Genomic DNA, 23,981 nt, shown 5'->3' with positions numbered 1-23,981 from the left:
GCAAAGTTCAGGTGCAGTGCCTTGACAAGGGCTCCTCTGGATAGTGGTAGTTGTTTTGGGGTGGGAATTTTGCAGATCCTGTGGATTTTGGCATTGTATTTGAGCTGAGAGCATTATAGGGCATGCCAACCAGCAAAGCAGCATTTCTGCCCATGTTTTCTTTCCAACAGCCTGTTTTACAGCCATGATAACTTGCGACAGAGTGCAGTCCAAAGCTGGTGTGGCAAGCTTCTTTTGTTACGCTTGCTTACAGTGCAGAAATTACAGTCTCTTTCAGGTCTGGTTAAGGGAGGGTTTCATATGATACTTCCTCAAAGGCAAAGAAGAGGTGGGAAGTTGTTGCCTCACAACATGTTCATGAATGAACTGTGATCATGCAAGTTATATATGGGTATAATATCAATTATTCATACTGACTATCTGAAATTATGATGTACCACTGTGAGAAAAATGGCCGCTTGAGTTTTGGGTTGTGTGAAACAAAATAAACAGTGTATTTGGCATGTAAGGAAGTATTTTATTTTTATTCCTTTGTAATGCTTTCTGTGCATCCAAAGTTCTATAAGCATCCCAAATTCATGCAGTGTCTTCAGTGCTGCATCTCATCTTTTTATTTTAGGTTTATCTGGAAAAAGTATCTCCATTAACCAAAGCGAAGATGATTCAGGAATCATGGTGATTTCAGTGAGGTTAATATTACCTTACAATAAAATCTATTCTTTATGGATTCACTTAGTTAGGGCGATAGTGCTCAAATATAGTGGATGATATTAAAATCTTTACAAATGTTTTTGTAAGTAACTAAAATTACTGTGACATTTATTGTATTCCCTTCTCTTAGATTAGGGAATAAAGCAGTTACTTAAATTACTTTCAAAGCAAAACTGTAAAGATTTCCATTCAGGATTAATACTGAAAGAATGAAAATACAAAGTGGGTGGTGTGTCTGTATTTTAATATCTCCCATGCTCATTGCCTCCCTGCTGTAAAGATCTGCCAAACAATTGCAGAGAACACATCCTCTTTTCTCCATCATGTACCTTTTTGCCCACTTGAAGAGATGTGCCACCCATATGAGGGACAGATGTCCAATGTTCACCATAGTGATGTAGTGAGGGACTGGTGCAAGATTTCCTGGCCCTATAAGACAAAGCCTAGGGCTCTGCATGGTGGCTTCCAGGTGCAGAGAAGAGGGAAGAGGGTTTGAAAGCAAAAGCTGGGCACCAGAACATGCCCTACCCTGCTGAGAGGTGAGCTCTGGGTTGAGAAAGGATTGGGCATGGAGGCTGAAAACAGATGGGGAAAGTGGGTGAGGAGCTTTGGAGAGGCAGTGGAGTGGGGAGGCAGTAGTTCTTTTCTGTAGAAAATCCCTCTCCATACATATTTCTGGAATATACGTTTTTGAGTTCTCATCTCCTGGGATTTACAGACATGTCTGGTCACCATCCTGCATCTTATTTTTACTCTAACTCATAACAGGCATCCCCTGTTCCCCATTCATCTCTGATGATGCCTCTTCAAGCTCTGTGGTCCTTCCAAGAAAGAATGGGGGAAAAAAAATTAGAAGTAGGAAATGTAGTGAGACCTCCTGGAGGAGGAGCTACAGTTGTTGCCAGAATTGGCTATGAAGGTGGCAGCTATCAAAATGGAAGGAAATGTCTACCCTTCTCCACCAGCTTTACCATACCAACACACAGATTAGATTTCTCAAGTTTGGGCAGCCCATTACTTTTTTTCAGGTGTTTATAGCACTTATCAATAAAGTAGGCAGAGTCCATCCCTGGGCAATGCCCACCTCCCTCTGTCTGGAATTCTCCCTTAATGACATTGCCTGATCGCAGGGGAGAGTTTGGTTCATGGTAGACTTATTGATTCCATTCTGGTTCTGTCAGTTTTTTTTTTCATGCTAAACTTCTGGAGCAATATTAAGTTTGGAAGAAGAAAGAATGAAAGGAAGGAAGGAAGGAAGGAAGGAAGGAAGGAAGGAAGGAAGGAAGGAAGGAAGGAAGGAAGGAAGGAAGGAAGGAAGGAAGGAAGGAAGGAAGGAAGGAAGGAAGGAAGGAAGGAAGGAAGGAAGGAAGGAAGGAAGGAAGGAAGGAAGGAAGGAAGGAAGGAAGGAAGGAAGGAAGGAAGGAAACTTGTCTCTGGTACTTAACTCAGTAGCTGAACAAAAGTACTGCAAAAGTACTGGAATATGTCTGTTGAGTAAAAATGCCTGTCATGGTAACTATTCTGAGTATAGCTGCTCTTTCATGACAACTCCTTTGAATTATTTCCATGTGAAACACAGCAGCTCTGACAGGAGCTCTTTTTCAGAGGGAGGCAATTTTCCTCATATATGACTTGTCAGCTGCTAACTGTGGGTGTGTAAATATAGCTGAAATTTGGAAATAGTGCCAATCTGGCAGAGGTTTGGGCAGTTATTTATGGCTGAATGGATGAGATTTACCAAGCTCAGTTTGATGGTAAGCATTGCAGGGCAGGTACATTAACCAAGCTTGTGTTTGTGGAGCACCTTAGCAGTTTTATATTGATTTCAATAATGCAGTTGTTTTTGAAATGGCTCTACGAGTGGTAAATAATAATGTAATTTATATAATAACTGTAACAACATTCAGAAGCACTTCACTTTCATTTTACTCCAATCTCATTGACCCTTTCTCCTCCCTTTGCATTTATGGCCATGTCCTCCCTATGTCATCACTCTTACATCCCATCTGGCGTTTCTTCTCACTCTGTCTTTCAGCTGAACTCCCACAGAAGGTGGAATCCTCCCTCCATAGCTCCAGTATGAGTGACCTCATTTGCTTGGAGAGTTTCTGCTCTAATCTCTGAACTTTTAGCTTACTAATCTACTTCTGCATGCTTGTTTTGTTTTATATCATCTAGTGCCAACGTTCTGATTCATGTTGGCTCTCTGATAAGCAATCTCTCCTGGCGCACTCTCTTCTCTCCCTTACTGCGGTGTGCTCTCTTTGTGCCAGCTTGCACTTTCTGTCTGCACATAGGGTCTTTCCTATGAAGCTAGTTGTTTCAAACAGATTTTAAGGTCATGAGCTAATAACTGAGAAAGGTCTTAAAAGCTTTTAAAGAGTTAAGGAGTTAGTCTTTCTTCTGCGACCTTTCTTTTTGTTTGGAAGACCTTTTCCTGAGAAATCACATTCAGATTTTTCTTTACTTTCAAGGTCATATTTTGCTTTTGATCTGAATGTTTATGGGATTTTCTCATCCAAATCATCCAGAAAAGGTGTTACAGAGCTCGATGTGCCTTTTTACATGGTTATATTCCATGCCTCAAGTGCCAGACCATTTATTTCATAAAAGTCAAATAAATGTACTTTTTATAGAATTGCAGAATCCTGGCATCATTAAAGGTTCAAAAAGACTACTAAGATCATCCAGTCCAACTGTCAACCCATCAACTGTCAATCCCTCATTCTATCTAACCAGAGCAGAATTGTCTACAGAAGAACCCCCTACTTTTTACAGAAGACCTTAAAATACTTTCACTACTCAAATTTTCTCTCCATCGCAGTATTGCAGAAGGTGCAGCAAGCTCAAGGAATAATTAGTGAAAGAAGTACAGAAGTCAGCAGAAGAAAATGTCCTACTTCAGCAGTGGCTTGTTTTAGTTGTGTCTGTTAGTATGTCTAGAACAGAGGACTGTCGTTATTGGTACTTTCTCTGCTGCATACAGCAGCAAGCATATATTGAAACTTAAAGTTAGTAATTTAGCTTGAGTTGTCAGAAAGCTGGAATTTTGTATGAGCTCGCATTTTTTTTGCAGATGTCTGTCACACACAGCAAATGTTGCTGGCTGACTGCCCTTAAAGTGCTGGGGAAAAGAGTTCTTGAAAAAGGGAAATACTAATGACTTCGAGCCACTTCACATCTAATGGCTAGTGCACTTTTTGCTTTTGCTTCCAGGGAATGAGAACAATGAAATGTTCTTTGCCTGGTGGTGGAAGGGTTCTTTTTTGTTGTTGTTATTTCTGGAGAAATATCCTATTTGGTGATTTACTCCTTTTTTTTTTTTTTTTTTTTTTTTTTTTTTTTTTTTTTTTTTGTAAGTTTTCAAATCAGTAAGTGATGATGTTGGAAGTGATCATATTATTCTAAGTTTGAATCAACACACATACTGTGTTGGACAAAAAATGAGAAACTATTCAGAAAATATGCTCTAATATGCCCTGCTGGGTTTCGATCTCTCCAGGGAGCTTCATTTTATGACTTTATCAGCTTACCTCAAAGCCACAGAATATGTGATTCACAATTTCACCATCCTATTAGTTCATGTTTCTATTGGGAAAGTGAATCAATTTCTGGATCTGAAGTGTGTATAAACAGCATCCTTTTCCTTATATTGTCAAGGGAAATCATGCAAAGTCCAAAGAATAAAGATACATGGAGATACAGATGAATTCCAGTGCTGAAAGCTGGAAGTTAAGATATATCTAAATGTTAGAACTTTAATAAAAATTCGATAACCAGCATTTTGCCAGCAGTGTGGCAGTGTATTCTCCCACAGTGCTATTTGTACACAATGTACTTTGGTCGCTGGCTGCCACAACCAGGAAAGAACGAAAGACTTAGCAAATTAAATATAAAACTTTCCACTCCTGCAGTAGAATACATAGTTATAACATATTGGTTCATGTTAAACCAAATTATGTATCAGGACATTCAGATATTTTTTTCTGAAGCCACTGATGTGCAACCTCTGGTACAACAAGAACCGAAACACTTCAGGTTCAATAATGAATTTTGATGAAAAATCTTTAAACAGAAAAAGACATCCAAACTAAACAGGTCTAGCATATAATTAATCTTTCCCCTCTTCACACCATCCTTATTATTCATTCAAGTACATATAGAAAATAAGGCAACAGACAGAAGTCCTTTGAAATAGATGATAATCTGTCAGCTTGGCTGGAGTTTGAGCAGCGACTGTATATAATGTGTTCTGCCTTTAGAATAAGCATTTTTTGGGTTTCTTAAGTATTGATGGAACATATGATATACAAGAAGAAACTGAGACAACTTTGTCTATTTGGCCTTAGGAAAAAAAAAAACAAAGAAAGATCAGAATGCTATAAGAAAATGAAACCAGACATTTCCTAGAGGAGGAAAATGGTGGGAGAATGAATAAACTTATCTTGCAATGTGGGAAATCCCAGCTGGATAGAGGGGAAGAACAAATTGCAGCGAGGAGTTCAAACACTGGAGCGGGTTGTGCAAAGAAGCTGTGAACTCTGTTCACAGGAATTCAAAATCTGGTAGTCTTGAGCACTCAGGTTGTCTCTTCCAGTGAGGGATTGTACCAGATGACTGCCAGTGGTGCCTTCCAGAATCACAGAATCACAGAATCACCCGGGTTGGAAGGGACCTCAAGGATCATGTAGTTCCAACCCCCCTGCCTGGCAGGGCCACCAAACATACACATTCAGATCAGGTTGCCCAGGACCCCGTCCAACCTGGCCTTGAACACGTCCAAGGACGGGGCATCCACAACCTCCCTGGGCAGCCCGTTCCAGGGCCTAACCACTCTCCTTGTAAAGAACTTCCCCCTAACATCCAACCTAAATCTTCCCTCCTTCAACTTGGATCCATTTCCCCTAGTCCTGCTGTTGTCAGCCCTTTTGAAGAGTTTACTCCCCTCCTGGGTGTAGGTTCCCTTCAGGTACTGATAGGCTGCAATGAGGTCACCCCACAGCCTTCTCTTCTCCAGGCTGAACAAGCCCAACTCCCTCAGCCTGTCCTCATAGGGGAGGTGCTCCAGCCCCCTGATCATCTTAGTCGCCCTCCTCTGGACCCTTTCCAAAATCTCAATGTCTTTCTTGTACTGAGGGCTCCACACCTGGACACAGTACTCCAGATGGGGCCTCACAAGAGCCGAGTAGAGAGGGACAATCACCTCCCTGTCCCTGCTGGCCACCCCTCTCCTGATGGAGCCCAGGATCCCATTTGCCTTTCGAGCTGCCAGAGCGCACTGCTGGCTCACGTTCAGTCTCTCGTCCATCAGGACCCCCAGGTCCTTCTCTGCCGAGCTGCTCTCAAGGACCACTCCTCCCAGCCTGTACAGGTGCCTGGGGTTCTTCCGGCCCAAATGCAAAACCCTGCACTTTGCCGTGTTGAACCTCATCAGGTTCACCCGAGCCCAGCCCTCCAGCCTGTCAAGGTCCCTCTGAATGGCATCCCTTCCTTCCACCGTATCAACCGCACCACTCAGTTTGGTGTCGTCAGCAAACTTGCTGAGGGTGCACTCAATTCCCTCATCGATGTCATTAATAAAGATGTTAAAGAGCACCGGTCCCAAGACAGACCCTTGGGGGACACCACTTGTTACCGGCCTCCACCTGGACATAGAGCCATTGACCACCACCCTCTGTCTGCGGCCTTTCAACCAATTGCTTATCCATCGGGTCGTCCACCCATCGAATCTACTTCCCTCCAATTTGGAGATGAGGATGTGGTGGGGGACCATGTCAAAGGCCTTGCTCAGGTCCAGGTAAATGACATCGGTCGCCTTCCCTTCGTCCACCAATGCCGTCACTCCATCATAGAAGGCCACAAGATTAGTTAGGCATGACCTTCCTTTGGTGAAGCCATGCTGGCTGTCTCGGATCACATGCTCATTCTTTATGTGATCGAGCATGTTGTTCCAGCCTCCTTTCTTTTGTGCTTCTGTAAATGCTGTTCATTTTAGGTACTCTGTTGTTTTCATACAACTTTTAAATCAAAGTTGAACTTTTCAATGTGTTTTCAGAGACTACTGGCTTTGCTCTCCTTTCCTTGCACAAATGAGAACTGGAAAGGCTGTTGAAGAAAGGATCCAGTGTACTGAAAAATCATGAACTTTTCTCTGGGTCTGTGCATTTTATACATTTGGTTTATAATACCAGACAGAAAACATGCGTCGAAAGCTCACTGCTTTTATGAGCTATCTGTTTCTGTGAATATTACATAAGGGCCGCTCCGAAAGTAATGCCTCCTATTTTATGATGTTGGCCTAAGACATTAGAAGCAGATGGTGGTGGTATGGCAGTAGAGGTTGAACCTTCCCAGAAATTTTCCATTACTTTTTGTTACTGTGTGACAGATGGCAGCTGAGAGGCAGTCTGACAGAATGGTGTCTGATGTGGAAGTGTGTTTGAAGAAAAGGTGTGTCATTGAATTCTTCCATGAAAAACAAATGGCACCCATTGATATTTATTGATGCTTGATGAATGTTTATGACCAAACAGTGAACGTGAGCACAGTGAAGTGACGGGTGGTACATTTCAGTAGTGGTGACAGTGAAATGAAAGACAAGTCATGTTCCAGATGACCACCTATGGCTGTTACATCGTGCAGTGAAGAGCTCAGTGATCAGCTCATCAATGTGGATTGGCTAGTGGTGGTTGCTATAGTAGAAAACAGTGTTTTGTTGCTGAAAATTTGCTGCTATAAAATAATGTTATTATGCTCTTTGTATCAGTTGTAGTTTCCAAGGAAATAAATAGAGGCATTACTTTCAGAGAGACCTACACATATTTGTGGTATTCTCACTGTGGTGGACAAAGCAAATAGAAATATTCTGTTGCTATTTGGAATATTAAAGCATGCCTATGTTCACACTGAAAATAAGCTTTAGTGTAATAAGAGTTACTGTTGCCACAGATAGATCTGCTTTCCTGTATAGATATAAGCATCTCTTCTTGCTTCATCTGTCAATCTGTATCTTTGTGGAGATAAGCCTTTTGCACAGCATGCTTTTGCAAAGCCTTAGCTGCAGAAAATTTTCTTTGGCAATCTCTTAAAGTCAAGACTGTTTACAATTCTTCAAAAGCTGACAATTAAGTGTTGCTGTTTGAAAGGTATCAATGTTTTTACTATTTTTAGTGAAATATCAGAGTTTTAACTTTCAAATTCTACAGGTATACATTTCCATTTGAATTTTTTTAAAAAAATTCAGGCTAGACCATTTGTAATCTTTTAAACAACATCAACATGTGATACCTAATCAAGTGAAATTAAACAAAAAGTTTTGATTTTGGTCTATAATTTTGGCCCAGTGAAGTCTGGTGAAGCAAACTTTGTGTCAGAATTTTATATAATGTGGGAGAAGGACTTTTTATCCAACATATAATGTGTTTTATAGCACATTATAGGAAAAGGTGGAATGTGAATATGGAATGTGTTCAAATGGAATTTGAACGTTGTGGGTTTTATATGGACTGTGATAGATCTGCTCTGTAGTAGAAGTCTGAAAATAGCACAGATATGAGTGATTAAGAGAAAAAGAAAAGAAGAGCTGAAACATCTTTAATTCAATACATTCAAGTGGGCTGCAATCATGAGAGACACTCTGGTAATACCGCTGGTAAATGCAAAATATCCTGGGAAATCAGGGACAGTCAAAAGCATTAACCTGCAAAGGGAGCTTCTGTTTTTTCTAAGGTTAGAGCCAACTGAGTAAATGTTGGTGTACTTCCATGAAAAATGAAATAGAACCTAGCACAGAAGCAGAATAGTTTACTGTGAATACTGTGCATAGTTATTTCTGCTTACCACTTCATACTGTGATTCTTGTTGAAACATCTGTATTTATAACTAATATTTAATTTCTTTATATGGGACGTGTCTTACGCAGTTCCACCTTCCTGGGGAGACAGAAAAAAAAAAAATAATCCTGTGAAAACTCATGTTTCCTGCAAGACAAATGTACAGGAAAGCCAAATGGGATTCATCAGTATTATTTACTTAGTCAGCAGGGCTGTTTATCAGAAACACATACAGATCATTCTAAGCTTATAAAGGACAATGAAATAATTGTGACCAGACTGGTTAAGTGTCACTCTCCCTTTCTTTCTGAGCCCTGGCTTACTTGGCAATGGTATAAAGCTTTTGAAGAATAAAGCTTTGGCTTAACAAAATAAAATGTTTTGTGTCGTTTAACTGTGGGCAGCCAAGATTCTAATTTTTGAGACTGGAGCAATTTGTCTTCTTCCATGAAGCATTTCATGGCAATAATGTTGATGCTTTACACACATAGTTTACTATTGGTCAAGGACTGCTTTAAATTGTATCTCAACAACTTTTTGTCTAACCTGCTTGTTGAGCAAAAATTAATGACTATTTTGTTTAGAATGGTCTGCTATACTAGCTATCTATGCGCTTTAACCCTTTAGTAATGATTGCATAGAATTGCAACATTCACAAGAAGTTCCAAGTTACAGCTGGTGAAGGTTGGTACTAACTCAGAATTACGACATGAGGAATTTGCTAAAGCAATGGATTTAGTCCCTCTCTGAAAGTTTTCCCCTATATTATTATAATAATAGCAAACCTCAGATGAGATGCAGGCACTCCTGCTTTTACTTAAAGGTGAGCACGTAGAATGGCTGTTTAAATAAAAATATGCATATATGTGTACCTGTACCTTCCAAAGGCTAGAGTTATCCAAATGTCCATAGGGAAAAAGAATCACAGGCTGTCCAGCTTTCCTCTTTCTTTCCAGTGTTTTACAGGAGACATGTTTTCTAGAGGTGCTTTATTTATTTTTATTTTGCATTTCTTTTCCAGCTGATGTGAAGATGGATTTTATTTTTTCCCCTCTTTTTTTTCTGTTTGCTAACCCTGAGGGTCTGACTATCATCTGTGTGTTGCCTGCTCATTGCTTTTCTGTAGAATTAAATTCTTTCCACTGCTTGTTCACCAGCTGCACTGCAGGGTGACAGTGTCTCCTCAGCACACCCCTTCTGTTTGTGATCATTCTTCAGGAATACCCTTCTGAGACTGTATGTATGCAAAATATTTATGAGAGCTTCTCTGAAAGTATCGCCTCCTGTTTTATTATGTCAGCAATGTCAGAGGCAGGTGTTGGTGGTAGGCCATAGAGGTTGAACCTTCCCACCAGTATTCCATTACACTTTGTTGCTGTGTGACAGATGACAGCAAAGGGGCAGTCTGACAGAATGATGTTTGACGTGGAAGTACGTATGAAGCAACAGAGTATCACTAAATTCATCCATACAGAAAAAATGGCACCCATTGACATCAACACTTGCTGCATGTTTATGGAGAATGGTGGATGTGAGTGCAGTAAGGTGGTAGGTGGTGCATTTTGACACTGGCAGCAGTGACAGTGGTTCACTACCATTGGTGCAGATTTTTATGAGGATGGCATGCAGACTCTTGCTTATTAATGGCAAAAAATGCATAGCTCACGGTGGTGACTGTTGAAAAGAACTGCTTAGTAGCTGAGAATTTGATCTGTCAAATAGTGCTCCTTGTATATGTAGTAGTTTCCATGGAAATAAATAGGAAGTATTACTTTCAAAGTGACCTACATGTATACCTTCTCTTGCATGCTATGGGGTTCATTTTGGGTATAACGCTGTGGCTTTGAGGAGGTGGTTGCTTCAATATGGGGCCACATTTTACGAGAGGCTGACCTATGTAAGGTTGGTAGCACTTAGCACACCTTGGCTTGTTAGAGATGAACACCTCATAACAAGAAATTATGCTGCCACACGCAGTAATATTACACACAGCAAATTTGTGATTGATACAAGATGGGGAGTTAGAGATTGTAATAGTACTAACAAGATATGTAATAATGCTTTAAGCACAATTTTAACCATATTTAATTAAGTGGAGCAGTAGATTAATAGATATCACCTTAACTAAACCTGCAGAGAAGATCTGTACAATATAAGTACTCATTATTGCTGTGTTGATTCTACTGTCTGTGACTGACTTGGAGATAGGGTGAGTGACCTGGCACTGATTTAAAAGGGCTTCACTTACCGGCTGAACTTTACATTGTCTCCAGTTCTCCTCTGATGCAAGCAGGAGAAAGTGTTGCACCTGCTCAGTGCCCCCACATGGTTCACTGGGAGGGGAGAAGTGACATACCAAGATATCACTGTGCCATTCCACTCTGCACGTCACAATTAAAGCAACGTGAATCATTTACTTGACAAATTCAGCCTTTTGTTCTTCTTATGGAGGTATTGTCTCTTGTTTATTTTTTCTTTGAATTGCCTGATGGCAGATTGCTCTCAGCACCTCCATTGCTGGCAAATTATAATTAGGTAGCACACAGTGCTAGCTAAGGAAAATGTTGGGAGCCTATTCCATCACTGGAACTGGTTTAATTATCTTTATGTGCTGGCTCCAAAGAATTCTGGGAGCCCAGCTTCCCTTGCTTTGTCAAGCTGTGTAAATCCCACATCAATTATACCTCCTATTCTGGAAGCAAATCGCAGAGTGTACAAGCTTCACATTTCCTTTGCATGACTATTTGTAGGAAGCAAACATAAAAGGAGCTTGTGTTCAGACACAATAAATTCATTGTTAATTTGAAGTGAATATTTATAACTTTCTTTTTACTCTTTGCCTGATGCCACTAGCAATTAATTTGGTGTTCAACTAATTCTGCCCAGCCTATGCCAGATCAGAATTTTTTGTCCCCAGCTTTCCAATGTATTTCCTACTCAGTATTTCATTCTTAATGCCTTTTTACCTTGTTTATTGGAAACAGGTTTTTAATTATTTTTCAACAGTGTTGGAGTCCTGATGAGCAATTGTTGGATATGTTAGAAAGAGACATTCACCTGATTAATGTGAAAGTTAACTGAGCAACAAAATTGCCTTGTGAAGAAGCAGCTGTGCACAGAGTTGGAGATGTAAGCAACTTTGAAGGAATCTGAAGAAAATATTTAAAGAAAGATTACTTAAATAAGGTGGCCAGCAAGCTGAAGGTTGAGTATAAATGTACTGTTTGCTGGTCAGCTGGTTGATTGCGCTGCTAGTTACATGCGAAAGCACACGCACATATAGGTATTTATTAGGAGACAGATTATGTAGGCTTGACTGAAAGCAGAGTGACAGGGTATTCAAGGACAAAAAAAAAAAAAAAAAGACTGATGGGTCCTTCAGGTGTGTGCTGGAGATGAAATTGTGCTGCAGCCAGCATTTTAATTGCATGCAGAGTTGGCTTCTGTGCTAATGTGTGCTCTTAGAAACAGATCCATCCTTTGGGGGATAGGTCTTTTCACAGTGAGAGGAAGGGAGGAGAGAAGTTTGACACTTATTGCTGGAGTAGAGCTCACACTGAGAAAATTTCTCATGCTATTGACTCTTATCAGCAGCAATTAGGTTCTCTGTTTGCAGGCTTGTGGTCAGCTTAAGGAATCATACCAGCATGATCCCCACAGGGTTTTATTGCAAGATAGTTCTACTCACGTATTTGGATGTCATTTTCCCTCCTCAGTGTTTCAAATGTTGCAGTGCGATGTTGCAGTGGGACTCCAGCAGAAAATCTTGGCTAGGTCCCAGGATTTCATCCATGTGGAGGGGGGTAGCATGCATGGAGAACCACAAGGAGATTCATGGAGACACAGCACAATCACACTCTAAAGTGGCCAAATAGTAAAGGCTTGAGTGCTAGAAGGAACACAACTCAACTGTTGTACTGAACTGTGTGGCTTCCAGCTTTGCACTGGTCATACGGCAGCCAGGCATATGGCAGCCAGGCACAGTCATAGAATCGTAGAATCATAAGTGGTTTAGGTGGGAAGGGAACTTCAAGGATACCCAGTTGCAACTCCCTGCCATAGGCAGTGGCACCCACCAGATCAGGCTGCCCAGGACCCCATCCAAGCTGGCCTTAAATGCCTTGAGGGATGGGTCACCCACAGCTTATTTGGGCAAAATGTTCCAAAGAATATGGTGGCTGTCTCCTCACACGACTAGAAACACAGAAAGTCGTGGTATGGTATAAAACATCCCAGTCACAAACTTACTGCCACAGTTATAGTCCAAGATGACCCTTCTGCTTTCAAGCCAAAGCTGATGGTTTTCTGTTCCTGCTCACTCTTACATTATTGAAGGCAGGAGCTTTTCTTTCCAAAAGGAAAGGTGAAATGGCTTTTTGTATATAACATTGCATTCTTTCTTGCATGCTTTTCAGGAGATGAGAGCTGTTTAGATTAAAAAGGACCCAGCTTGGGCAAACGAATGGCTTTCTGTGCCATGCAGTAAGTTTGGGAGTAAAGGGTATGGAGAAGACTAGGCAGATACTTTGCCAAGATGAAAACTAAGTGAAAATGGGCCAGACACTGGGTTTTTAAGAGATTTTGAAGAAAATAGAAAAAATAAGAAGGCAATTAACTAACACGCATTTGGAAGAGCAAAATGTTCTTGTGAGTGACAAGCACACTGCAGCACCTTCATTGTTTCATCTTGCCTCCATTGCGACAAGTAGCTTGGAAAATTCTTTGCAAAATGCAATTCCTTGCCTGGATATCATGACAAACATATGTATTACTTCAATTATGATTTGCATGCTTATTTCTAAACCAGGAGGGATGCTGGTCTGGTGGTTAGGTAATCACACTGCTTGCTTTCCATCCGTGCTGTCCTGCCTTATTGATTTAGCTGATGTGATTTCTGGGGCTTGTTTCTTGGGTCAGTGGTGCTCCAGCCTTCCTGGGCCATGTCACCTCATTTGATTATGAAGACTTTGTCTTGCTTGGCTTGGAGGAAACATTTCTGTTGATGTTTGGATGAGGGCTCTAATTGTACTCTTTCATAGAGCACTTTTTTAGAGCTCCCTTGCAGTGTAGTCAGGGCTCTGGAGCCAGTTCTGTGCCATACAGAGCATTTTGGGTTGCCTTGTGGGAGCCTAAGACAGCCTCCAGTTCATTGGGCCAGCCAAGAACATGCTTATTCTCTGCCTGTTCAACAAATGCTTTAAACATAAACATACTTCAAAGTGTTTTGCTATACATGGGTGAGCTCCAAAATGTGCTGTGGTGCTTTGCTAGATAAGGATCGGTATTTCTCCCTGAAAGAGCTCGTTATAAGACAGACATGTTGGCACTGTTTGTGCTTTTAGGCGAGAGGCTTGACACCTTGCTGTCTTCATGGCTGCTAAAGTAGACAAACACAGAAAATATTTTTAATAGCTTCCTGACATGTAAATACACTTTACTTGGAATGGTAATTTGCCCATGTATTACAAATTAGTGCTATCAATTTAAACTATATGATGGCAACCACTGACATTAATCTCCTTTTCTTTATTGTTCAAAAAAGAATACAACTCATTTGCTTTAAATGTGTTTTTTTTCCTCTCTGAAGCTGCTTAATGCAAACTACTTTCACAAAGAATATACTGAACAGTTGAGTCCATGTTCTTATTTTCTTATGTACAATTTAAAAAGCACATGAAGATGAGAGAGTTGCAGTGGTATACGTTATGTGTTCCAATGAAAGGAGCTGTCCTGATATATTTTTTTAAGAAGATTTAAAAAATTTCTGAGGGTGAATGCAAATAATGTTATACTTTCACCTTGGAAAACTTTGGGAGCTTAATGTAATTTAAGAGCCAGCCATTCGGATGCATTTTCAACTTGCTGTAAACCTAAAGCTGTGTGGCTGATAAACAGCGACAGAAGAAGGAGATGATCCAAAACACATCCAAAGCATCCAGGCCTGCGTGCAGCAACTTCTATTTAAATCACATGTGGAAAACTATCGAGCCTGGGTGTTTAAAATGCCTGAGACAGAATAGTGTGTGAAGCAGAAGCAATAGCCAAGGTTTGTAAATCAAGTCTTGTCTGATACCTGTGTATGCATACATGTGTGTATATACTTGTACACATTTATCCATAGATGTATTCATAGTGTACAGTGCATTCGGATCTGATACAGACGTGTGAACAGCAGCAGTGATGCTCCTTTCTGAGCAGTTGTCCCCAGATTTAGCAGTCCTGTTCACAAAGCTCAGTCCTTCACCAGCATTGTGCTGGCAGGGAAACTTGGCATCATTTCCTTCTTTCTAAGTAGGGCCCTCTTCTTAATTTGCTCGACGCAGATACAGTCCCAGTGGTCTCTGAAAGGGATCCAAATCCCTCCTTACCATCTTCATCCCTTATTTTTTTTCCAGGTGAACACTGCAACTCTCTCAGTAAAATAGATGGGTATTTTTATTTCCCAGACGCAAGTCTGACTATTTCTGGTAGGAGGCACATAACAGAAATGTGTTTGCCAAGTGCTGCTGCCTCTTTCCTCGGTTATGGGAAAGCATTTTGTTGAAATGGGAAAACCAAACGCATAGAGCCCGCCAGCTCCACGCGCCTCTAGTCTGCAAGCATCCCACCCGGGGACGTGGGCTGTGTTGCAGACCCCGGGGGGGGCCGGGTGGAGTGGAGCCCTTTGTTGAAATGTTGGCAGCACATCACTGGACTTGTCGCCGTTACAGATGGAGCGCTTTGCCGAACAGATGGATTCTCAGCTTTTGGAAAGAAAGGGAAGGTACTTGATGTACCATGGTGGGAAAAGAGGGGGGATCCTCCGGGCATATGGGAAGGCAGGGAAGAAGGCACGTTCTGCACTTCTTGGTGCACTTGGAGCCTAGCAACATCTCTCTGGCAAACTTGCTGGGAATGTGTAAGCACAGCATTATTCTATGAGAGGGCGAAGTGACTGTACCAGACGTGGAGGAAGTAATTTGCACAGGGGCACTGAAAACGAAGGCAGAGCCCAGGGAAGCCAGTTCTGGTGGGCACCCAACTCAGGCTAGGAATAGGGCAGGGGCATAAGCACAGCCCATGATGCTGGCACACAACTGCTGGCAGCACAGCATAGCTGTGGCAGAGGACCAGTTAATATCTTAAAATCTATTGTGTTACCACTGTGAAGGCAGGAATCCCTGTTTTACCGCAGTTTCATACAGTAGTAGAACCTTGAAATCACTAAGGCTAGTAAATATCTCTAAGATCATTTAGTCCAACAGTCCACCTATCACCAACATTGCCCACTGACCGTGTCCCTCAGTGCCACATCTGCACACTTCTTGAACACCTCTAGAGATGGTGACTCCACCATAGGGCAGTGTGTTCCAGTGCCTGACCACTCTTTCAGCTAAGTTTTTCCTGATCTCCAACCTGAATTTCCCCGATGCAACTTGAGGCCACCCCCCTCTCCAACTATAGCTAGTTTCTAGCCATAGTGAGGTGATTTGTACAACAGCATCATTCAGGGACCTTATTGCTTCTTCTTCTCCTTCTCTTCCTTCCCTTCCCATTTTGTTTATACCTCGCTTCCATCTTAATTGCAAGTGCAAGATCAATTCTGTGCAGCACCCAGAAGCCTGCAGCCCTGCCTGGAAATGATGTTATCTGTTCCAATATTTACTGCTAAAATCTTCATGAAATTGCCAAGTGGAGTGTGATAAGGAAGCAGCACGAACTGGAAGGATATTTTGGTATTGCATGTTAACTCTCTGCAACTTTTCAGTTTACACATGCACACACATACATATAGAGTTAGCACAAATATTTTACTTTATTGTGATAGAGTATAGGAGATGAGAACCTTGGACTTCAATCTGTATTTTTACTTCTTATCTTAATTAGACAATTTCAACATCTCTTGAATGCAAGCATGAAACATATCTAGCCATAGTAAGGACACCAAAGGCCTTGGAAATCTGAATTTTCCGATAAAAAAAAAAAAAAGGATATAATAAAGGGCGAAAATGTCAAGGTTCTTGTAAAACATGATTTTCTGCTGAAAGCAGCTATGCAAAAAAAAACACATCACGTTCTTAAGTAGTGGATCTGGCTTTTGTTCGTAGTCAGGGTTATGTCTGCAGCAACTGAAATGTCAGAAGTCTTTTTTTCCTGAAAAATAGAGTGAACTGGATTACATACCCACCTGTGCATCTACTGTGCTCCATTGTGTCGGACAAAAATTTTCAGGGAGTCTCTGAGATAAAATAAACCAGGAATCCCATCATTGAATTTTAGTACTAACATTTTTCAGATTGTTGTGTCTGGATCTCTGCCAAGTTTCAGTCCTATCATAAATTAATTCCAACCCACACAAAAGAGAAGGAAAGGAAAAAAAAAAAAGAACAACAACAACAAAAAAATCAAACAACTTCCACAAGGCAAAAACACTGGGCAAATTTTATGGGGAAACAAGTGGCCAAGAATAATTAATTGGAGAAATAATTATCTAAAGTGTGCGAGCTCCTCTCTCTAATTGGAACTTTATAACAGTTTGCTGCTTTATTGAGCAGGGTACTGAACCCTACTGAAATGAATACAAAGTTAAGATGTTACTTACACGTGATTTATTTCTTCTCACAGCCAGTACTGCTATTGAACCCACTTCCCCCTCTCTGTGGCCAAATCTAATCTGGCTGCCAGAGGACTTGTGAAATTCATGGTGGGGATGAGCCAGGGTCTGTTTTTTGCATTGTATGTCTGGCTTTATTCAATCTCTGGTCACCCTCAGATAGTAAATATCTCATATGTTGGACAGGTGAAAGGTTTCATTCAGCTGCAGATCTGCTTCCAAGGCAACCAATTCCTGTCATTTGAACAGCTTAAACATGCTAAAAACAAAGCCTTCTTTCTGGTTTTCTTCTTTGTGGTTTTACACGGAAAGCTTCATCCATCGCCCTCCTGCCCCTTCTACAAGCAGATACAGAAAATCTAATAGCATTAGCAAGTAATTCTACACCATTTGTAAATGTACTCCCTCTTCCAGTTAAGATAGAATGATGCCATTTTATTTTACAAGCATAAAATAAGTATCAAGAGTTAAGAAATTGGCCAGGTTAGCATCTATGAACACTCTGTACACAACAAATGTATGCAACTGCAACAATACACTATGCCTTATAGTATGATTACTCATTACAAAGGGTTTTTCCCAGTAAAGTTCTCAGTAGTTCTGTTACAAAGTTGGTTTGGAGGAACAGTGCCCCATTTCTTTCTCTGAGGAAAGTTATTTAGAGGATTGCTAGCGGACTGTTCCCCACTATCTGATTTCTGCCAAGGTAGGCACTTATGAAGATCTTCCAGCAAATGTTTGCTATATCCTTTTACTGAATGGGATCTTCTAAAGGTTGGCTTTGCTCCTTTTTCCCCTGCATATCTCCAGATGCAATGTTGAGCTGCCTTTCCTGCCCTCATGCTGTCCTCACATCCAGACTGGGTGGCCCACGTTCTGCTCCATCCCTCCTTTGCTCCCTCCTTGAACATCACTTCTCTTTCCTGACAGGGAATTGGGATGAAATGGGAAACGGATTGGAGAAGTGGTGGAATGTTGATAGGAAGAGGTACAGGTTGTGACAGATATTGCTGTGCCTGGCAGCTCTGTGGCTGATTCCTAATAACTAAACAGCACCTGACCTCACAGCTCCCCTCCTCCTGCTCCTAGGCATGTAGGTCTTAGCCAGCAGGTCTCTGGTTAACCCCACCTCACTCTGTTTATTTCCTGCCATTCTGCAGACACACCACTGAGCGTTAAGTATGTGAACTCAAAGACGCTCTCTGTCTACCATACGGTCTTAATAGCAAACCATCACAAACTGGCTTTCTCCAGGCAGAGTTGTTTCTGCCTAAGAAATATAGGCTTCAGGAGCATGCCCTCTCTCTCACCCCTTTCAGATTGCATTAAAAGCATCCACTTCAGGAAACTACAACTGTGTTTATTCGAGTGTTGAATTTGGAAGTAGTACCGGGATCCCTGCCACTGCACACTTGAACCATGAAGCCCAGGTCAGTTCCATTTTTTGGTTTTCATGCACTGACACAGCGCTGCGGTGTTTTGAGCTTCCAGGACTCAGTGGGAGAAATGCAGAAAATATCATATTTGGTTTTATAACCTTACCTCTTGTTTCTTCTTTTTTTTCCCTCTTTGTACTACTAAACCAAAATGTCGGGGTGGCGTGTCAGTAAACACAGTGTGTTCAAAAAGGATCATGCTGACAGGCTTGAAAACTAAATGCTCTCTTTTAAACAAGAAGGAGCAGCTCCCATTTTCCTGACTGCCAACCAGGCTGTCCCTGGACCTGAGGGGACAGCTGTGCTTAAACTGCCTATCGCTCTGTCACTGTGACTGCCAGCAATCACACTGTATAACGCAGTCCCAGGCTGTGGGAGGATAACAGGTTTCAATCACTGTGCACTGAGGTTGACTTTGTGACTCAAAGGCTGCTGACTCAATACCCTGTTAGTTTTTTCAGTGTGTCAACCCCTGTTCTACCTTCCAGCCTTTGGCGGCATTAGGGATTTTGTGTGTTTGTCAGATTGCTAGGGAGGAAGGTGCAGGAGCAGATATTGATGGACATTACTCCCGTTGCCTTGGAGTACTTTCTGAGGTGGCTTTGGTAGTAAGCCTATACTACACGTCAGATTCCAAATTTCACCCCAACTGAGTTTGCATTTCTGAAATTTCATGGATGTAGACTTTTACTGCAAGATGGATTTGCACAGGGAGAGTCAAAGGTAACAGGATTTGGTACCTGCAGTGTTTGTCTCTCCCAAATACATGTTGATTGACTATTTGAAAGCACAAGTCTGCCAGTCTGCCTACAGGGGAGACATCAACAATGCTTTTTGCAGAGAAATTTGTAGATGTTTTACTGTGGTGCCTATGTGGATCTTGCTTCTCTTATTTTCTGTTGTGTGCTCCTCTGTGGTTTTGGTGTTGCTGGGAACGTTCTTGGAATAAGAGTTCCTCTGGATGGAACTTATCTCTCTGTCACTTTTTCATGCTTCATGCAATGGGTGAAGGATAATCTAGAGCACATTTAAACATGATCTTTTCATGACCAAGAAAGTAGCCCTCAGTTTGAGCCATTCTCCCCATCAGTCATGACCAGCCATCTGCAGGGCGAAACATAATGTCCAGACTCAAGTCTTCAGCTCTTCTCTTGCAGTTACACTGCTTACAGGTTTTCTTTCTTTTCAGCTTTTCTTTTTTTGTGTCTTTGTTCCTTGTCTAATTATTTCAGGTGAACCCTACAACAGCTGAGTAGAACACAGTAAGGGCAATACTCTGTGATCTTCTCATGGCAGGAAAATCTGCATGAAAAGATAAATATCTTTTTTAGGTATTGTATTTACAGAAGACAATGGAGAGATAAGTTTTGAGTGACTGAAAGTTTTGTAGCTGCACCATTAATGTTTAATTACCTTTGGCAGCCAAGAAATGCCTTTCTGGATTAACCAGACACTCTGCTTCAGGGATATGCATAGGTGGCAGAAAGTGATAAAGCCGGTGAAACCGCACCTCTGGGAACATGTAATGGGATCTTTCCTGTGATATGCAAATGATGCTGCCAAGTTGCTGTATAAACAATTCATGGGAGAAGTGGTGAGAGCTAGTTAAATAGCTGGATCTCATATCAAAGATAAAATCCATCACTGAGAATGGAAAAAATGCATTAAAAGAGTAGTTTTGGGTGTTTTTTTTTTAATAATATCCTCTGCCCAAAGAATTTAGTTGCACTAAAGAGTAAATAGAAAATGTTTTATCACAGTTATTGCCATTCACAGTAAAGGAGTGTTTTGGAATCCAGTATGCACGGATTTTACAGCAAACAAGACTTTCTCTCTTATGTGTAATCCAACCAATAGTGTTTCTCTTTCTTTCTTCTTCTTTAAGTGAGAAAAAAAGATTACTAAACAAATGCTAAATTGGTTAACCTTCAGGCAGAAGACATGCACTGCTTACTTTTCAGTGATAAATCCAATCCTGTCATTTCTATTCCAGGCATGAGCAATGATCTGAGGCATCCTAGCAAAACATATTTCAGGGTCACATGCAGTCACAGATCGATGAGTGTGCAGAAATCTTATTGATGCTAGCAGAAGTTGAGCTCATGCATTCAGTCTGGATTTCCACTTTTGGTGTTTCATGCCGTACGAGGAAAGGATTCCAGCTAATCACACACCTCCAACAAATCAAAGATTGCTCTTTTACAAATGGTATCAGAACCCTCAGTGACACTGTGTCCAACCACACTGTGTTTCCCCAGAAGTCCATACACGTACCTGTTGTTTTCCATCAGCCCCTTTCCCTACCTGCTGTTCATTTTGGATCTGATGTGGCTCAGCTGAAGCAAACTGAGAAGGCTCTGATTGACTTCAGTGGGAGTTGGATCATGCTATAGAGTCCTAAGGGGCCAGCAGCAGAAAAAATTTAAGAAGACAGCTGGGAATTTGAAAGCATGATGAAACAAGGGAAATATTTTTGGCCTGTGACTTTCTTTTGTTTTGCTATGCAACAGAAACGATACTCTAGATGGAGATGTATGTAAACTCATAATAAACAGATCCTGCATTCAACAAATGTATCCGATCCTGTTCAGTGTTTAATCACCCACAAAAGCTGCCTCAGATGCTCTTCCACCAGGAACAATATCTCCTAATTAACTGTAATTAAGGTATATTATAACAACAGGATGTGAAACTAGATGGATCTGTCTCTTGACATTTCAAATTTGGATTTTTTTTTTCTGCCAAGTCTCTTAATATGCTTCAATTAATGATAACAGAGGCCAGGCCATTCTCAGTGATGGATCTGCATACATGAATCTTAGTATAACTGAGATGAGACAGAATATAGATCTTTCCTCTAATAAAACCCACTTAGAAACATGCATGATCCCTAGCTAAGGGTAATTTACTGGCCCGGATGTGGATGAGAAGGAAACCAAGGGTAAAATTTTTATCACTTTATCCTAGGAAGTGCAAGGTCTGTAGCAGAGAAAATGAAATAATCTGCAGCTTATCTGCACATTCTTCAGAGAATCTATAGTCAACTTGTAGCTGCTATGGCATCTCTTCAGTCACTGGGAAACCACATGAGTCCATTTTAATCATGCACTTATCAAGCAAAATTTTAACTTGAGTAACCTGAGGAAGTGCTTCGATAAACACCTTGAAATTGTTGCTTCTGCTCTGAGCTGTGGCACACATCAGGACTTCTCAAACTGGTAATCTGTCTGTAAGTCACTTATCAATGAAGACTTTTTAAACTATTCCTGAGAAAAGGGGAACTGACAACTTAAAGAGAATCTCCTAGCCCAGGCATTCCTGAGTATGTAATGATACTGAATATGTTTACCCCTTTCTGCCAGCCACAGTTGTCCTAAAGAAGAGTAACAACATTTTTTTTTGATAGGACAAGGGGAAATGGATTCAAACTAAGAGAAGATTTAGAGTGGACATAAGGTAAAGTTTTTATAAGGATAGTGAGGCCATGGAAGAGGTTGCCCAGAGAGGTGGTTGATGCCCCATCCTTGGACACATTCAAGGTCAGTCTGGATGAGGCTTTGAGCACCTGATCTATCTGTAGGTGTCTGTTCATTGCGGGGGCTTTGGACTAGATGATCTTTAGAGGTTCCATTCCAACTCATGTGATTGTATGATTCTGTGATTGCATTTTAACTGATTAACAACTTTGCATTTCTACAAAGGCTGAAATCTTGTTTGCACCCTGAAATATGCACTAACAGCAATGTGCTACAGCTCCATCTGGTGACTCTTCCCGAACCTGGTGATGCTTTACTGTGTGTCACTGATGCACTTTGCAATGTCACTAACCCATGGGACTCAGGGAGGAGTTCACCATTTCAAAGAGGAGCACAGATAAAACTGTCTGTCTGCAGATTTTGGTATGGCATACAGATATTTGCCCATAATTATCTATTAGATGTCAAGAAGTGTATGCATTCAGAAGGTATTGTATAAAAACAGTGGGAAAAAATATGAAAAGCGTATCTCCCATGCTATTCTACTGAGCAGCTCTATTACAATGAGAATTTAATTCAAGTGATCTACTGTGTCTCTGATTACAGAATACAGTAATTTTCCTGGGCTATTTTTTTTTTTTTTTCATTTCTTTCTAGCTACTTCTATTCCCTTTAAGTTCCTCAGGGAAATACTTGCATAGATCTATTAGAACTGCGTTCCCAAGCATCCTTACTGTAAATCAATTATCTGATTGAGAAAGGGTGTGATTACAAATTTTCCATTTTCTTTTAGGATCCCAGTAAACAATTCTTCTAAAGTTTCGTATTTTCTTTGCATCTTATGTGCCCATGCTTGCTTGATCACATGCGGGAAATATTTTTGTACGCTGCTGCTATGCATGACTAAGAAAGAGGCTGTAGATAGAACAAGATGAGATTCAGGCTGTAATTTACACCTGACAGAGTGTGAATTTCATTGCAAGTTCTTTTAAAGGGAACTTGCCATTTTCTCCACATTCAGATAGAGATTCCATTAAATATGTGTATATGTTTATACAGAATCATAGAATCACCAAGGTTGGAAAAGACCTAAAATATCATCCAGTCCAACCGTTCACCTATTCCCAATAGCTCCCACTAAACCATGTCCCTCAACACACCATCCAGTCTTTCCTTGAACACCCCCAGGGTCGGTGACTCCACCACCTCCCTGGGCAGTCCATTCCAGTGCCTGACCACCCTTTCTGAAAAGTAATACTTCCTAATGTCCTGCATTATCTCTTGTTTGTATGTTCTAGTTTGCTTTTGCTTAATTGCTTCTAGGAAATAATATTCACACAGAATCACAGAATCACAGAATCACCCGGGTTGGAAGGGACCCCAAGGATCATGTAGTTCCAACCCCCCTGCCTAGCAGGGCCACCAACATACATATTCAGATCAGGTTGCCCAGGACCCCGTCCAACCTGGCCTTAAACACGTCCAAGGACGGGGCATCCACAACCTCCCTGGGCAGCCCGTTCCAGGGCCTAACCACTCTCCTAGTAAAGAACTTCCCCCTAACATCTAACCTAAATCTTCCCTCCTTCAACTTAAAACCATTTCCCCTAGTCCTGCTGTCGTCAGCCCTTTTGAAGAGTTTACTCCCCTCCTGGGTGTAGGTTCCCTTCAGGTATTGATAGGCTGCAATGAGGTCACCCCGCAGCCTTCTCTTCTCCAGGCTGAACAAGCCCAACTCCCTCAGCCTGTCCTCATAGGGGAGGTGCTCCAGCCCCCTGATCATCTTAGTTGCCCTCCTCTGGACCCTTTCCAAAATCTCTATGTCTTTCTTGTACTGAGGGCTCCACACCTGGACACAGTACTCCAGATGGGGCCTCACAAGAGCCGAGTAGAGAGGGACAATCACCTCCCTGTCCCTGCTGGCCACCCCTCT

General features: G+C 41.4%; 1 protein-coding gene across 13 annotated transcripts in view; it reads left to right on the top strand.

Annotated features, from left to right (window-relative positions):
* ENOX1 (ecto-NOX disulfide-thiol exchanger 1) overlaps window positions 1-23,981 on the top strand; it is a 366,745-nt gene that overhangs the window by 191,871 nt on the left and 150,893 nt on the right. The window contains exon 1 of one of the 13 annotated variants that reach the window (XM_048926149.1): window positions 18,290-18,566. The exons of the other annotated variants lie outside the window; for them this stretch is intronic. The gene's annotated coding sequence lies outside the window, so the exon portion shown is untranslated. Of the gene's footprint in view, window positions 1-18,289; window positions 18,567-23,981 lie in introns of those variants that run through there. 13 annotated transcript variants of the gene reach the window in all.

This window comes from Lagopus muta, chromosome 1 (genome assembly GCF_023343835.1).
Source record: "Lagopus muta isolate bLagMut1 chromosome 1, bLagMut1 primary, whole genome shotgun sequence".
In the NCBI taxonomy this organism is placed as follows: Eukaryota; Metazoa; Chordata; class Aves; order Galliformes; family Phasianidae; genus Lagopus; species Lagopus muta.
The sequence above is the reverse complement of the archived record's forward strand: the minus strand, read 5'-3'. Positions and strand labels throughout refer to the sequence as shown.